Genomic DNA, 17,599 nt, shown 5'->3' on the forward strand with positions numbered 1-17,599 from the left:
AATACTGTTAAGCATGGTGACTTCGGGGGCTGAGTTTCAATCTCAGCTCTGACACTTACCTGTATGACCTTGAGCAGGGCTCATTACAACTATGTGCCTCAGTGTCACCATCTATAAAATGGAGATAATGATAGCATCCATCACAAAAGTTTGTTAGAAGGGTTAAATGAGTCAGTATATTGAAAGTGCTTAAAAGACTAGCTAGCATACAGTAACAGTCCAATAAATGTTTGCTATTATGTTCATTAGTGGTGAAGAGTGTGTGCTCTGGAGCCAGACTGACAGAATCCAAAACCCACTCAACGATTCCACAGGCTTGTGACCATAGAGAACCTACATAACCCTTCTGAAAAAGGAGGGAGAAACTTTCATCTCAGAGGAGTGGTGGCAGATTGCATTTTCCAAAGACGGACGCAACAGTATTTCCCAGCCACGTGGTCTTCTTACACTGACTTTGCAACAGCTCCACCAACACACGGAAACTAAGTCACCTCCCCTCGAATCTGCGTGGGTCTGTGAAGCTTCCCACACACAGGACATAGCAGAAGCGATGCTGTGTGACTTCTGAGAATGGGTTAGGAAAAGCCATGCAGCTTCTTCCCAGGTTACTTGGGATGCTCACTCTGGGACCCAGGCTCCATGCTGCAAGGAACCCCAAGCAGTGCCAGAGGAGGCACAGGTGGAGAGAAATCGAGTCCCCCAGCCCTCAGCCCAGCTGAGCTACCAGCACCCACTTGGCAGTAGGGCAAATGAGACATGTCACTGTTGGTATTGTTCAGTAACTTCCCAAAGTCACACAGCTAATAAGGATCATGACCAGGATTCAATCTCAGCCTTCAGTCTCAATTTATATCACCCGGATGATCAGAAAGGGAAACAAATCCAGTGCAAGGATTCAAATGCCTCTTCTGCTCCCAGCTGAAAGGCTGAAGTAATAAAATCATGAGAACACAGGTAATACCTCTTTGGGGCCTCTAAACTAGGGTCTGGGTTGAAAAAGAGAATCAGGAGACAATGGGAAAGGGAACAACGACTAGCCTTCTTTCTTTTCCTTTAAGCCAAGTACCAAGAGTTAGAAATACTTGTTTCTCGAGGGAAAAGCTGTCCCCTCTATGGAAAAGTAAAATACGCAAACACTGACCACAGGGTAAATGAGAATGCAGAATTCACAACTAACTGTCTCCCTGGACAGAAGTAGGAAGAAGTAGGTTGAACTTCAGGTCCAAAAAAAAAAAAAAAAAAATCTAGCTGTTGCATCCCAGCACCGAAGTATTCAATTCCAGAAAAGTTTTTACCCCTGGGGAGACCACTGCAAGCAGATTAGCATCAAAGCCTTGTATGATTCTGCAGTGAGCTGAGATATGCAGCACCCTGGTAATTGATATGCAACTTAAATAAACAACACGACATAATAAATAATTAAATCAGTCTAACACGATGAATGAATTAATCGCATCGAAGTGATGAGAAGCCAGCACTGTCACCCAGAAGATCACTGATTTGAGAAAAATGAAACATTCACAACAAGGCCATTTCAGCATAGGATGGTACCTCTTATATGGATTACTTGTATTGGCCTCTGAACAGAGCAGGTGCTCAATAAATGTTAGTGGAATTAAATGAATTTTTGCCACCAAGAATGTCCTTCTGCCACAGAGGGAATTATTCATTCAATGAGCAACCGCACAGACATTTTCTCACTTCCATCTTATTTAGGAATAGAATAGGTCTGTGAAGTAGGCAAAAGCAGGTATTACCATCCCCCATTTTACACATGAGGAAAATAAAGGTAAGAGGCCAAATGACTTGCCCCTAGTCACATGGCTGGGGTGAGGAAGACTCATCTTGGGACTCCTGACATCTGGTGTATCACCCACCCTCTGTACCCCACCGATGGGAATATCTGTGGCTACAAGACTGCATTTGTAGGAGAAGTGCTACAACCACCCACTACATCCTCAACCACTTCCTATAATAAATCAATTCTAGACGCATTTCAAATTTATACCTGAGTAGAGTTTGTACCTCCTGTCATTTTGCCTTTTGTTTAGTTACTATACATAGCATCTCTTCATAGACAACTAAGAAACACAGGTAAGCCTGAGGAAAATAAAAGCATCACACAGCCATTAATATTAATGAAGAAGAAGAATACTTAGCTACATGAGAAAATGTCCACAATATACTGCTAAGCAAAGAGAAGTTTTCCATGCAGCATGTATATTATCCACACTATATTAATATACACACATGTACACACACAGACAAGAAGGCTAAAAGTATGTGTCAAAAAGTTAACACTGGTTTTTTCCATGCGGTGGGTTTTAAGGAGTTTTTGTTTTCCTCGCTCAGCATTTTTAAAGACTTTCAGAGATTTATACAATGAGAATGTATTATTTTTGTAACTGAAAGTCTCAATTGTAGAACTAGAGCAAACTGTAGTAGGGAGGTGGGGAATAAAAATGCTTCTGAGTCCGCATCTAACAGAAGCCGTAAATAGTACAGTGGGTTTGTATGTTTGTTTGTTTTTTAAGGGAATTATTTAACAGTATAGGTAAATTCTGAGGAGATGTGGGATGGGGAGCAATTTGGAATCTCATCCCACAGTGAGTGAGGATATGCCCTCAAATCAGTGACTTGAGGCTTGATGAAATACTTGAGAAGAGACGATTAGAGAAGAAGGGGGAAAATAAAAAAGTTTTTAGAGCCTGCAAAGGCAAAACTCACTAGTGGCAATGAACTGCAGACCCAACTCCTTCTACTTGCCCAATCTCGTAAAGGGCTAAACAACTCAAAACAGAATATAAACCTCAGACAGAGCCCTCCTCCCTGGTTCTACAGGAGAATTTGATGGTACCGAGGAAAACAAGTTGCATATCAATGGAAAATCAGACTATTTGAGGGTAAGTAGGAGACCTGAAAATACTGATTCAAAATGGGTTTAAAAGGCAACAAAAGGTGGGGAAGAGACTTATGCAACACTTCTGCACCCCAAAAAAGAAGTAAATAAAAATTTTAAATGAATTATAAGTATGCATCTCTAAGAGTAATTTCTTATGAAGATTTACTCCAGGAAATAGAAAAAAATGTTGTGACAGCAATGGTTTGAACTCTCAAAGAAACTGAAAAAAATATAAAAACAATAAATCTAAAATACGAAATCATAAGACAATGAAGTGACATGATGGAGCTAAGAAAACAAGTTATAGAAACAAGTTCACCATAGCATTAAAAGCAGCATAATGAACCAAGTCAACAAGGAAAAACATACACTTGAGATCATTAAGGATGCACACTACAGAAGTACATGGTAAACTGATAAAAGCAATCAGGGAGAAAATGTTAGATGTGAAAGACAAACACTAGGGATCTAGATGAGTGGGCTCAGAAGAGAATTGAGGAAGCAAAATAGAAACTATATTCAGTGATATGACAGAAGAAAAAATTCATGATCTCAAAGAAAACCCAACTATTGACAGGACTCACAAGCATTAGAAAAAAAATTACTGAAAAATGACCAGCATGGAGAAATATCTTAGTGAAATTCTTGCATATCAAGGATGAAAAGAGAATTGCACAAGCATGCAGGCCAGTCAGTGACATACAAAGGAAAAAAGGGGATGGCTTTTCCTTAGCATCATAGATTCCAGGAGACAATGGAGCAATGTCCACAGAGATGCAAGGAAGAACGTATTCTTCTACACCCAGCCAACCAGTTACTCATGTGTAAAGGGAGAAAAAGGAGGAGGAGCAAAAGGGAAAAAGATGATCATATAGAAAGAGGAAGGAGAGAGGAAAGAAGAAAATGCAGAGACGAAGAGGAAAATCATGATATTCTCAAACACACAAGGACTCGAGAAGGCTCATACTAATGCACCATTGCGGAAAAGAACAATTCAAAGACATGCTCTAAACAACCAAAACCTTGATCAAAATATAGATTTCAAAAATAAGTAAGTAGAGATATGAAAGTATTTTAAATTCTTGATGAAATACAAAAATAGAATTAAGTCTAAATAATTGTGGTAAATATAGTTATCACATTTTAAATCATAAAACTTTATTATTTTTAAAATATAAAAAATAAGTAGTTGAAAATGAAAGTAGATTATAGATCTTCCCTGTAGCAAAGATGAATACTCACAACAAATGGAAGAGATTTAAAGGCAAAGACATCAATTAAAACTAATAGCACAGAAAGGATGAACTCAGCAGTAAGAGAGTCTCAAAAATGAATCCAAAACCAATAAAAACAAGTATATGATGTTTATCAGGAAGAAGACTAAAGCTGTAACTCAAAGACAGAAAATATACCAGACAAAAATATAAAGATAAAAATATATAGAAAGACAAAAATATAGCAGAAGCAAATTCAAAGAAAATGAAAGCAGAGATTACTCTATTTATAGATGACTGGGTTGAATTCACTGAAAGGAATAGTATTAAAGTTTATACAAAAAACTCATTTTTTAAATTGACAAATGGCACAATCCACACTAAATTTTGGATTTATTGGTTCCGGGGGATGGATCCAGGACCCCCATGGATACCGAAATCCACGGATGTTCAAGTCCCTTACATAAAATGGCATATCTGAAAATCCTGTATACTTTAAATCATCTCTAGATGACTTATAATACCTAATAAATGCTATGTAAATAGTTGCTTACACTTGGCAAATTCAAGTTTTGCTTTTTGTAACTTTCTGGAATTTCTTTCGAATATTTTCAATCCACAGTTGGTTGAATCTGTAGATGCAGAACCCATGAATACAGAGAGCTGACTATAACTGTCAAAACATCCATGGTCTGAATAACACAGCATCAAACATTATTTTTTAAAAGCTGCTAGAGATTAAAGAAAATAATAGCAACTAATTCAGGAAGATAATAAGTAGGGGCTTATTATTAGTACGAAAGTAGGGGCTTTGATTAATATTATTAAAGTCAATGTAAAAGCTTTATTCATACTTTGTATACTACAAATAAAGAACTTAGTTCCTTTTCTAATGGCCATTAAACAGTTATAAAATCAACCAATATTAAACAACCAAGAAAATCCCATTAAATGCCCCAAAAAGAAATTAATAATATAGATTATATTCTCTACTCAGACTATAATAAATGGGAAATTAATCTCACAAATAGAACAAAATAATTATGCCAACAGCTTGGAAATAATTCTTGGGTCAAAAATAAAACCAAAATAGCAATTACAGAATTTTAGAGAATAGCAATAATGAAACCAACTCATATCAAAATACATGGAAAGTGGCCAGTGTTCTAAAAGTAAATTTCATAGCCATAAATACTTTAATAACTGAGCAAGAAATAAATCAATTATTTAAGAAATCAACTCAAGAAGCTAGAAAATAAAAAGTTGAGTGAAACAGCAAGGTGGGCTTCATAAAGATGAAAGTAGAAATCAATTCATTTTAAAAAATAGTAAAACACCAAAATTAAGAAATAAATTCAAGAGCTGCTCCTTTGAGAAAAAGACAATAAACCAGATAAACCATGAAATAGTGTAATCAAAGAAAAAGTAAAAATGAGAAAAAATAGAAATGAGGAGATATAGTTACAGAAAAAAAATTTAGAGACTCATTCATCTGCCAACACATTTGAGAACTTGAATAAAATTAAATATATACAACATGCATATATATACCTCTCAAAAGAGCACAGGATCCAAACATTGGTATTTTAAATCCCTTAGGGTCTTGCTACTCAATGACAGACCCTCTTACTCCATGAAGTAGGTTAGAGGCTTAAATGAAAGCCCTTAGCATAACTCCAGACACACATTAAATATTTCTATATGTTGCTTATTATTGTTCTGTAAGTACACTTTTTTTGAAGCATAATGTATATAATGATAAACACATCCTAAGGGTACAGCTCAATGGATTTTTATAGCACCACCTGGAAGCTTATTGGAAAGGATGACCCCAAATGTACTAAATCTACATTTGAACCAGCTCCTCAGGTGATTCATAGGCAAGTTAAAGCTTGAGCATCATGATTTTAGATCTAGAGAAAAGAGATCAGAATTCCCAGAGATATGTTTAGAAAACCAGTACAATTCTTTAAGATAATACACAAAAAATCTACAGATTATTTTATTTATATAGATTCAAAATTCTAAAATAAAATTTCTAACAAAAAGAATCCACATTTTGTTAAATAAATACCATACAACAAAGAAGTGGAGTTCATTCCAGGAATATGACAATAGTTTATTATTAAATCTATTAACAGAAAAGAAAAACATGGGTGAACTTACATTTAAAAAATAATTTTAGGCTGGGGAAGGCTTTTCTGAATATGATTTCCAAGCCAGAAACCATCAAGACAATGGCATGAAAGTTGTTTTGTTTTTTTTATTCTCTATTGCAAAAATCACTAAAATCACCAACAAGGTTTAAAGAGAAATGACTAACTCAGAAAATATATTTGAAGCTCTGACAAGGGATTATTATCTACAATGTATAAAGAGCTACTAAAACCAAGAAAAAGACAACCACTCCAACAAACAATGGATGAAGGATATTAACCAGTTCACAAAAGAAAAGCAAACGGCAAAACAACAGGTCTATGCCTTCATTTGCTCAACCAACAATCTTTAAATGAGCATATACTACTCTTTGCACACTGCGTTCAAAGTTCTGTTCTAGCAAATGAAACAAAGCAACTTCCTACAAGATGATCTTAACAAATAAAAACTCAAAGAAATGCCAAATGACATATTCACCTAAATAACAGGAAAACATTAAAAAGGCAGGTTAATATCTTGGGTTGACAAGGATGTCAGGAAATGGATACCCTCATATATCAAGGACGGAGTTTAAACTAGTACACAATTCTGCTGGCATTTAATTTGCCAAATTTTTTTTTTTAAAGGCATACTTTTAAACAGAATATACCCACAAGAAGCGGATACGTATGAAGACCTCATCACAGCTTTATTTACAACAGTGAAAACACCTAAATGTCCACCAACAGAACAATGGCATGATAATGTCAAGTAACATAGCTTGTTATTATTTGTTCATGTATTATTTGTTCATGTATTAGGCATGTATTATTTTTATCATATCAATAGCAGAATAAAGTGTAATTTTGAAATATTTCATTTATTTTGCAGCATAAAGGCAAGACATATAGGGGCAACAGGAACCCTAACACATTTTAAATGATGATAATGGAATAATTTATGTGAGGATTCAGTCCTGTATGTAAAATACACATAGATTTAGGGTTGTAAATATCCCTCGAAGCTTTCTGAAAGTGAGGTCCGAGGCTGCCTAGGTGCCTCTGACAGCTTTAGTACAAAAGTCCTCAGGACAACACTCAAATACACAGGTGGTCGTCCAGGTGCCTCTATCACTGTTCCTCCTAATACTTACATCCTCCTAAGTCCCCATTCACACAGCAGCCAGAGGGCTCTTTTGTAAAAATGTGTCTTAAATCCAATTGGCTTCTCAGTACTCTTAACACAAAAATACAAACTCGCAACAAAAATGGCCCACAAAGCCCTGCATAATGGTGACAGGCCGCTGCCCATTCTCCAACCCTATCTCGTTCCATCTTTCCTTTCACATCTTGTGCTCTGGCCACACAGGCCTTCTAATCACTCCCAGAACTTTCCAGGCTCTGTCCCGCCTCACAGCCTTGGCACATGATGTTCTCCACTGCCTGGAATGTTCCTCCCTCCTCCTTTCCTGAGCAGGTTTTGTCATCCTTCAAGTAGCATCCACTAACCTGCCCTCTTATTCTGCCTGTCTCCTTCACTACACTTAATACAATTGGGGGGGGGGGTGGGGAGAAAGAAACTGACTAATTTTTAAATTAATTATTGGTTTACTTATTCACTATCTATCTTCTCCATTGGAATGCATGTTCCAGAAAGCAGACCTTATGTCTATTTTGCTCTTCGGTGAATCCCCAGCAGTCCAGCTCAGTAGCTACCATTCTGAGAGCATTCAAATGTTGTTAAATGAATAAATGAATGTGAACACCGCTTTGAACAGTGCATCAGGAACCTTAAACATGTTTAAAAGGAATGTTTTTGATTCTCTTCTTTCTATTTCTGGGACTCGATCCTTAGGAAATAATCAGAGAAGTACACAAAGATTTTCATTACAACATTCTTCTAATAGCAAAAATTGGAAACAACCCACATGCCCAGCAAGAGGGAAATATTTAAATAAGTTAATATATGGAATGAGATAGTCAATTATAGAGTATACGATAATGTGGTCAATTTTTAAAAAAGAGTACAAAACAATATCCAGTTGAACCCTAAATTTATAAAAACAGAGCACACAGTTCCATATGTAAAATGGAGGAAACAGCCCAAAATGTGAGGCATGACTGTTTTCCTTCCATTTATTTCCTACATTTTCTAATTCTACATATTTTCTAAATTTTGACTTTGAGCAACAGGATACATTTTTTAAAACAGAAATGCAAAGTAAACATCATTTAAAAAAATTTTTTTTTAAAACAGGTTGTTCCTCCGCTGAGTATAACTTTAGGTTTCATGGGAAAGGAAACTGTCAACAGCCAAGACTGCCAGCAGCTCTGAGAAGGAAAGTCTCAGTCCTGCCAGGGGAAGGGGGTGTAGTGAAGCCCACCACACAACATCTACTGCCCTGGCAGGTAGGAGGAGGGGGAGAGTATTTTTCACTCTAAGTCCTTCTGTATCTTTTCAGTTTTGTACTGGTATCACGATGTATCTGTAAACATAATACCTATTCAGAAAAAAACAACTGAAAACAGCAATCACCACCAAAAGAAAAAAGAAAAACTTTTATTGTCAAATACATTCGAAGAGACAGCAGAACGGCTATGCCCAATCAAGGAAGATTGCTCCAGTTAAAATTGCGTGAGATTCTATCAGCATGCAAAGCATGGTAACAGCATAAAATAATTTATTCTGATTCCTAAAACCCAAGGAAAAAAAATCATTAATATGGACTCTTCCACCTCAAAATCTACAGAAACGCACCACATCCTGAAATTCTCATTCCTGCGTCTCTCCATCCCCCTTTCACTGTCTGCTCAGAATATCCCTTCACCATGCTCTGGTTTCTCCACCTACATCTCTCTTTGCTTGTATGTTTCATGCTCAGCTTCCCTCAACTTCCCTTTGAACTTGACATTCTTGTCACCCTGATTCTCCCCAGGGCTACCCTTGCTTTTTTTTCCTTTATTGGCCAAAATATGAAAATATATGAGAAGCATTTACTAAACTCTCATGGTTTCCTCCCATTAAAATAAAATCAGAGGAGCAAAATCATCTGTTTACATCTCCCTCAAAAAGAGCTAAATCAAATTATTTTTGTTTCGGGAGGTCACTGACTTTCAGTAGCCCATCAGCACCCCTCAAGAGAGCCCCCCGGGAAGTGAGACTCGCCCTTGCTGAGAAGTCTAGCACTTCGGCACATAAGCAGACACTGATGATAAGCTGATTAAAACTTATCTTAAGAAAAAAGCTGTGAGGTAAGGCGTGGTTTGGCAATTCAGAGTCTGCCCAGAAATCCGCAGACCACAGTTAAGTGTGAAGCTCCTGGGAGGCCGCAAAAATAGTATCTTATTCTAATTCAGGGGAACAAATCCTTTGCACGCCAGCATGAATTGAACCCAGATGAGTCTTCCTCAGAGGATCATAGCAATTGGAACAGTCTGACATCAAGAGCAGCGGCAAGAGAAGTCCAGAAACAGAGCAGATTACAGCTCATGAGATCATGCAGTCAATCTAATGGTTAAACAAGATTTGAAACATCATCACTTAAGTAGAAAATAAAGCATCCAGCAGAGGAAAAGTGAAAGACGTCTGTTAGCTAAGCACTTCTGCTCTTCCCTTGGACAATTTAAAGGGTTCGGAGGGAACAACAACATCTCAGAAAGAAAAAGTATTTGGTTGGGGGCGGGCGGTGAACTGGTCTTTTACTTGGAAATAGAAACACTAATTTTAACAGTTCTCAGAATGGAAATATTGGCTTCTGGACTTTAAATACATGCAGCATCAGATCTTATTATTCTTCTATCTTTAGCCATTTTTGCCTTCAGGAGTTATTTATCATTTCACTTTCAACGACTTTGATATGTAAATTAAAGCCACTGTACCAAATGTTATGATTTCAATAAAGATCTAGAAACACTAATATTTTTCATGATGGATTTTTGCTTATGCAACTGAACTCAACAGAATTGCCCAATTTGAACCAGGTAGGGACAATATCTGGGCAGAACTTTGTAGACCTTTAAAACCACTTACCATCCAAACGCACCAACCGAAGATTTTTTTTTTTTATCATAAGTGCTTCTCAGTTTGTCATCATGGCACACTGTCTAGTAACTTTAACACTAGCATCAAATGTTCTGTATAAAATACAGGAAGAATCATTCCTCAACCCAATTTGCAAAGTTCTGAGTCTTTAGGCTCAAAAAGTATTAAGTAGAGTGGTTGACACTTCAGGATTTATCTGCACTTAGCAGCTGTGTGATCTTGGCCAAGTTGTAACCTCTCTTTGCCTGGGTTTCCTTAACTGTAAAATGGGTGAAGACACAGAACCTGTCACGAGTACGAAATGCAATAATCCAAGTAAAAGTGCTGACTTAGCCCCATGCCTGGCACGTAAGTACTCAATAAATGTTAGTCGATTATACTTCCTTAGGCAGAATGCCGCAGTGACAGCTTTGTCATGTTCTTAAGACTTAAGGAATTACTTTTCTTAAAGACAGAGAGATGGCCATACAGTCTCTTGGTGAGGTCATGAGGTCAACACGTGGCTACATTCAAACAAAGAAGCAAAGGCTGACGTCTCTCTTGACCACACATGCCGCCGCCACACCTTGCTCATTTCCTGTGCTCTGTGATGGTCAGAGGGTACAGGAAGCTACTCCAGTCACTCAGGAACCTATCAGGTGACCCATGAGCATCTTGTGATTGAGCTAGTGACCCTGATACCTTGGACAGCTGATGGCAAGGCAGAACAAGAGGCCAGGGAGAGGGCAGAGACCGCCTCAAGGTCCCTGAATGTTTTCATCTCCTGCAGCTCCAATATTTCTTCAAAAAAAAAAGTTAGAACTTGAGAAGAGCTGTCGCAAAAAAAAGACTAAACACAGAGGGCAGTTCATCTCTTTACCTATCCATTCATTCGTCACTCATTCACTGATATCTGCAGACCCCATGCCCAGCCTTGCAAGAGCAAATGAAGACATAGAAGTGCCCAGGAGGGATCCCTTGTCCTTGGGGAACCGACAAGTGATTGGAGGACTGGTCTGTCAAGAGACACGTTTAGCCCAGAGTGTTACAGGCCATGAGATGCTGACTGGGGTGTTGAAGGACAGGAGAGAGGGGGATGAAGAGGAGGCTCCAGGAAAGGGGAGCAGCAGGTACAGAATGGCAGAGGGAGGGGGCCACCGTGCATCCTTCCAATTGTACAAGGTCCAGAGAGGCTGTGGTGCGGAGGAGATGGGAGAACGGTGTAAGATGCCATCCGGGCCTCAAGGGACCTCGTGCACAAGCTAAGGAGCTGGACGTCACCCTGAGGGCAATTGGGACCCTCCCCCTGGAGGGCAGGCAAGAGACTGACATGCTCAGCCTTGTGTTTTAGAAAGGTCATCCAGCCATCTTTGCCTCTTGTGCGCTCCTGACTCATCCCATTCACTGGGCATCTGTGACTGTGGCTCCGTTTACGTAAATTCTGATCATCCAACCCCCTCAGAGCACAGAGGCTCCTTACGCTTCAGTCCCCTTTACCCCAGGTTTACACGAGTAGAGAGGAGAATTTATCTCCCAGCTGCAGACCACATTTCCAGCTGCTGATACCCATCTCCCATCCACCTCCCAGAGGCAGCTCCACGCAACACATCTGAGACCAAAAGCATCGTCTTTCCCACAAAGCTGGCTCTTCCTTCTTAGCATTCTGGTCAGCCAGGTTCCGTAAATCCTTTTCGCTCCTCAGTACATCCTATCTCCCACCAAGACGTCCTGTGTCTTCCTTCAGAAATGTCCCCACCTCCTCACTTCCCGCCCAGCCCCACGGCCCCTACCCTAGAGACCACAGTGACCTCACCCATGATCTCTCACCGCCCTGACCCAGCTGGGCGCTCTGCCACCAGTCGTGCCTCTTGCCAGCCCATCTCCCATTACCAATTCACTCCCTGCCAACTCACTCCCGACTCCAAATTCCCAGCCGTGTGGGACTGACCATCGTTGGTAAGACCTTCAGGGCCAAGGTAGCTGGGCCCCAGCGATGCTTTCCAGCACCGACTCCTTCCTCACACTCACCTTGCTGAGTCCTCCTGTTGAATAAACCACCCAACCCACCTGGCACTTCCTACTCTGCCTTCTGCTCGGTGTGGACTGGGTCAAACAGTGTCCCCCAAACCTCAGGATGTGACCTTATTCGGAAACATAGTCTTTGCAGATGTAACCAGTGCAGGTGAGGTCCCACTGGATGAAGGTGGGTCCTCATCTAATGACCGCTGGCCTTATAGGAAGAGCAAATAGAGACAAAGACACACAAAGAAAAAGAAGATGGCTATGTGACAACGGAGGTGCAGATAGGAGCCATGTGTCTAAAAGGCAAGGATGCACATGAATGTCAAAGATTGCCAAGGGTGGCAGGCAACCACCAGAAGCCGGGAGCAAGTCATAAAACAGGTTGTCCCTCAGAGCTTGCGAAAGGAACCTGCTCTGGCAACATCTTGATCGCAGGCCCGATCTCCAGAACTGTGAGAGAACACACTTCTATTGTTCTATGCAGAAACTGGTGCATTGTTACGGCAGCCCTAGGAAACGGATACACAGTGCCCTGGGCCACCACCTAGAATTGTCAGTGTTTGTGCATTTACCTACCCAGTGAGACCTGCCCCAAAGGCCCAGCTCAAAACCCTCATGCTCCTGCAGGCAGCCGTGGAGCTCTCCCATTCCTCTGATAAAAACTCTGCCACGTCTCATCAGTCCTGGGCTTCTGGGGGCTGTACATTCCAAAGGCCACAAGTTTGATCACCTTTGAATTACTAATTGATGAGCTTCCTGATGTGTTTCCCTTGCAAATGAGGGTCAGTGGAGGCGTTTGGTTAATCTTCTTCAAAGCTAATCATTGCTTTATTTTATGTCCACAAGCTTCCCTCCTAACGTCAGTCACCACTTCCCAAATACCTGCAGTCACCAGTGAAGACAGATACACAGCATTCCAACTCTCCACCGTTTTACCCCAACCTCCCTTTCTACATTTATGATCCTCACACCACCCACTGTACCATCCTAACGAATCTGAATATCCAGCCACATCTGAATCCCACCTAAACCCTGCACCTCCCACCTCAACACCCACGCAGGTTTGCCCTTCTCTATCTTTCCATCCCCTAAAATCCTTTAGCCCTTCAAGGCTGACCTGAATGACACCCTTTCCAAAAGGTCTTTCTTTGTCACAAGCCACTGGAAATCTACTCCCTTCCTGTATGATTGGTTAGAGCTCAGCTTACGTCTACATTACGGTATTCTTATCATGAGCATGGTTGTAACCATGTACGTAAAACTCTGCACCTTACCAGCCACCTGACCTTGAGCAAATCCTTCACCTCTTTGGACTTCAGTTTCTCCATTTATTCAATTGGTATAACTATAGCATGGACCATACAGTGTCATGAGGGTTAAATGAGATCATGCAGGTAAAGCATTTAGCATAGAGACTCAACTTTAGCTACACCCACTGTATATTGGTGGACAGTACCATCATCAACAATTATGAGCGTCATCAAACTTTATCTTCAAATGCACTGCATCAGCTAGGAACACAGATTTGAATAAGTCATCACTTGCAAGGGAGGGAAAAAAAAAAGAAACAGCCAAAAAAAAAAAAAACTCTTCAAAATTAATGCCCCCACTAACCATGAGTACTGAGCCGGTCTTTCACGTATCAAGGATAGCATATTATTATCCTCATAAAATTCCTTTCTTCCTAAGAGACTAAAGAGCTGAGAAGATCTCATTCCACCTGGCTTCACAAGTCCCCTGAGAGAGAGGCAACAGGTAAGCATCTCTTTTCCATTGTCCTTAGGTTGTGTGAGGACACATACAAGAAGCAAGGCAGCTGTCCCTAGAGCTGGAGGCTGCCCTCTCCCCAGGCCTGGGGAATTAAAGAAGCATGGACCACCCTTTAGCTTATTCCTCAGGCAGATATGCCCTTTGCTTACTCTGAAAGCAAATGAGCGTGCTGCAGCCTGCTGGCTGAAATCCAGGGTACAGTCACCTTCCGCATACTCTCAGACTCATTCATTCACTAACTCATTCATTCAAAACCTTTCGCTAAGCCTATGTTCCCACACACCCTATAAACACCAAGCAGGTTCTGGAGAATAAGAGGGGCCAGAGAGTCAAGTATAGCCTCCTAAGAAAGTACCCCAGACAATAAATGGCCAGGGTCTGTCCTCAGTGCTGAATACGAAGACAGAATGCTCCTAAAACCTTACCAATGTTAATTTTCTCCTCTTGCAGTTGTTTACAAAATGGAATAAAAAATTCAACTCAATTACTATAAATACTTCCAAAATGCTAATCCCCCCCCAAACAGGAGTCTTTTCCTATCTAAATGCAAGGCCCCACCCACCCCTGCCAAAGTCATCATGCTCCAAAATCAAAGACATCAATGACAGGTGGAGATGTATGCCTGGGGTGACGATGCAAGGATGAATCAGAGCCTCCAACGGTACCGCCCCTCCCCCAAGACAACAATGCATCTGAGCATAAAATGAGAGGAAGCAAACAGATACTTGTACATCCATGTTCACAGCTTTTTTCGTAATAGCCAAATTGTGGAAGCAACTTAAGTGTCTATCCATGGATAAATGGATAAACAAAATGGAATATCATTCAGCCTTAAAAAGGAAGAAGGTTCTGATACACACTGTGACATGAACGAACCTTAAAGATATTATGCTAAGTAGGGTAAGCCAGACACAGAGGGACAAATACTACATGACTCCATTCTTATGAGTTACCTAGAGTAGTCAGATTCATGGAGATGGACAGAAGAATGATGGTGGCCAGGGGCTCGGCAGTGGGAGAAATGAGGAATTGTTTAATGGACAGAGTTTCAGTCTGAGAGGATGAGAAAAGCTCTGGAAATGGACAGTAGTGATGGTTGCACAACAATGGGAAGGTACTTAATGCCACGGAATTGTGCACTTAATGGTTAAAATGGTAAATTTTCTGTTTATTTTAAAAATGATTACTTTAAAAAATCAGAGGAAGAAATCAGAGGACTTCTCCAGTGCCAGGTGGGGGAAGGTTTTGTGCTGTAGAGGATGTTGGTGGCATCTGCCCACATCCCCTCTACGGGGCTGGGGTACTCCACCCCCGGCCTCTATGGGTTGGCTGCTAAAGGCCCACCGCTGCTGCCTTCTCTAGAGAACTTTCCTTGGCTGCAGGGGTAGCTGAGAGATTCCTCCTTCACCCACCCACCTCCATGTAGACAGCCAGCAGTCAATGGCTGAGTGATGTGGGGTACAAAAGGCCAATTGCCTCAAGGTGGAACCAACTCCATGGTACAATTCATACTCCGGGGCTCCCTGTGGGATCGGCTGAGGCTGATCTCCAGCTAAGAACACCTCCTTGCTTAACTTTCTTTCCTGCCCTACCCTATTTCCCTCATTCTTCTCCTGAGGGCAATCCCTCAATAAATCACTTTCACATGAACCCATCTCAGGCTCTGCGTGTAGAACAAAGCTTCTCAAACTCTTTTGCATGACAGTGCCCACTAAGGAGCCTTTTTCAATATTTGTTTTTCCTAATCACCCCCACGATACTTTAAAAACACAGATACACTGTGCATCTGTGAGATACAGGTACTGTATGTATATCCGTGCCTTTGACGTAAAAAGAATAAGAACTTTTCACTAATACCTCATTTCACCCTCTGGGAGGCATGATCTCCCCTGTTGAAAATGCATGTTCTAGAAAACCTGACCTAACACAGTGTGGATACACCTAAGTGACTGATGTGTGGGATAGGAAATTCTCCCCCAAAGCATGGAGTGCTTTGAAATGATTTCTGCTACCATTAATGGCTTTTATTCACAACAAGCAACCTCAAACCAGCTAGCGCAAGAAAATATACAATCTTCCACCTCCTATGTGCCCAGGAGCTACGCTAGACCCTGGAGATAGATAAAAAGCACGAATAAGTTAGAATATTGAGTCTGCTCGTGTGCGGGCTAAGAGTTAAACAAGCAGGAGCTGCAGGAGCTAAGATAAAGCAGGTGAAGGTACATACCTGGGAGTGGGTCACCCTGCTCAGAGACCCTACCCTTTCTGGAGCCTACAGACCCTCTAGGGAGACACACATCAATTCAGTGAGATATCACAGGGTAAGCATGGCTGGAAGAAAAGAAGGGGATCTACTGCTTTTTTTGATTTGTTCATTCATTCGTTCACTCAGCAACAACTTCCCATCACTTACCACCGCATCAACCCTGGGGATACAACACAAACGCAGGAAGAGAGAGGGCTAGAAGAATGGGCTCCGGGCAGAGCGGCTGGGTTTGAGTTCTCCATGGCTCTGTGATCTTGGGCAAGTTCCTTAAGCCCTTATGTTCCTTATCAGTGAGGAGAGTAACAGCAAATATCTCAAGGGCTGTTTCTCGAGGATTAAGTAAGATAACGAAGATAAGGCAATAGCTCTGTCTAACAGAAAATGCTCCATACAGATACTAGTTATTGCTTCTTTTGTTACCAACCGGACACATTTCCTTCCCTCAAGAACCCGGTGCAGAGAGAATGATTAAAGCCTAGTGCCATGCTGCATCACGGGAAAATGCACCTTGTCCCTCTCAGTTTTGGAAAAGGAGCTCTCTTGGAGGACCCAGTTTCTGTGCGACACTACCCTGTCCTGACTCCTGGCCACTCACTCTGACGGTTGGAACCTCCCTCTACAAGGCTCTGTTATCTGCACAGAACAAGATAAGCCTACACTTCCAGCTCATCTGGCAGACACCATGAGTAACTAATGCCTACAACTGTCACCGTTTAGTGAAAGATTTCATAAACGGGGAGTTTTTCCAAGTCCAGCCTCATGAGACAAGCTGAGGTTTCATTCCCCTCGGTGTTAACGCTGGCCTATGCCGGCCAAATGGACACCAAGGGGCAAAGCAGTATTTTTTCAGCCCCATTCAGACCCCACCCCGCCCCATGACTTCTAAAGCCAAAGCCACATATTCACAGGACCCGATGAGGAGAATAAAAAAATCAACATTCCGGGAATGGCATCATCAACACTGAGTTTCAGGGGGTTATTTATTTATTATGTGATAATGGCCCAAATGTGTACACTACTCCAAAATCTGCCATGAAAATTCAAACGTCTTTGTAATCCTTGTTTACAAAGCACAGAGAGAAATTAAATCAGGCTCAACCAAGCAGTGTTTGTGCATATTAATGAACCTAAATTCTAAATCTGGATTTTGGAAATAAAAAGGGTAAAAGAGGGTTCATTTCAGACTAATTTGCTTTTGAATATGACACTCTGCATGTCAAACAGTACAAGGGATGTGGAAATGGGGGCCTAGAGAGGCATTTTAAAGCA

Source organism: Delphinapterus leucas, chromosome 15, assembly GCF_059928025.1.
Source record: "Delphinapterus leucas isolate spDelLeu-1000000601 "Yukka" chromosome 15, BTC_Dleu_Yukka2, whole genome shotgun sequence".
Taxonomy (NCBI): domain Eukaryota; kingdom Metazoa; phylum Chordata; class Mammalia; order Artiodactyla; family Monodontidae; genus Delphinapterus; species Delphinapterus leucas.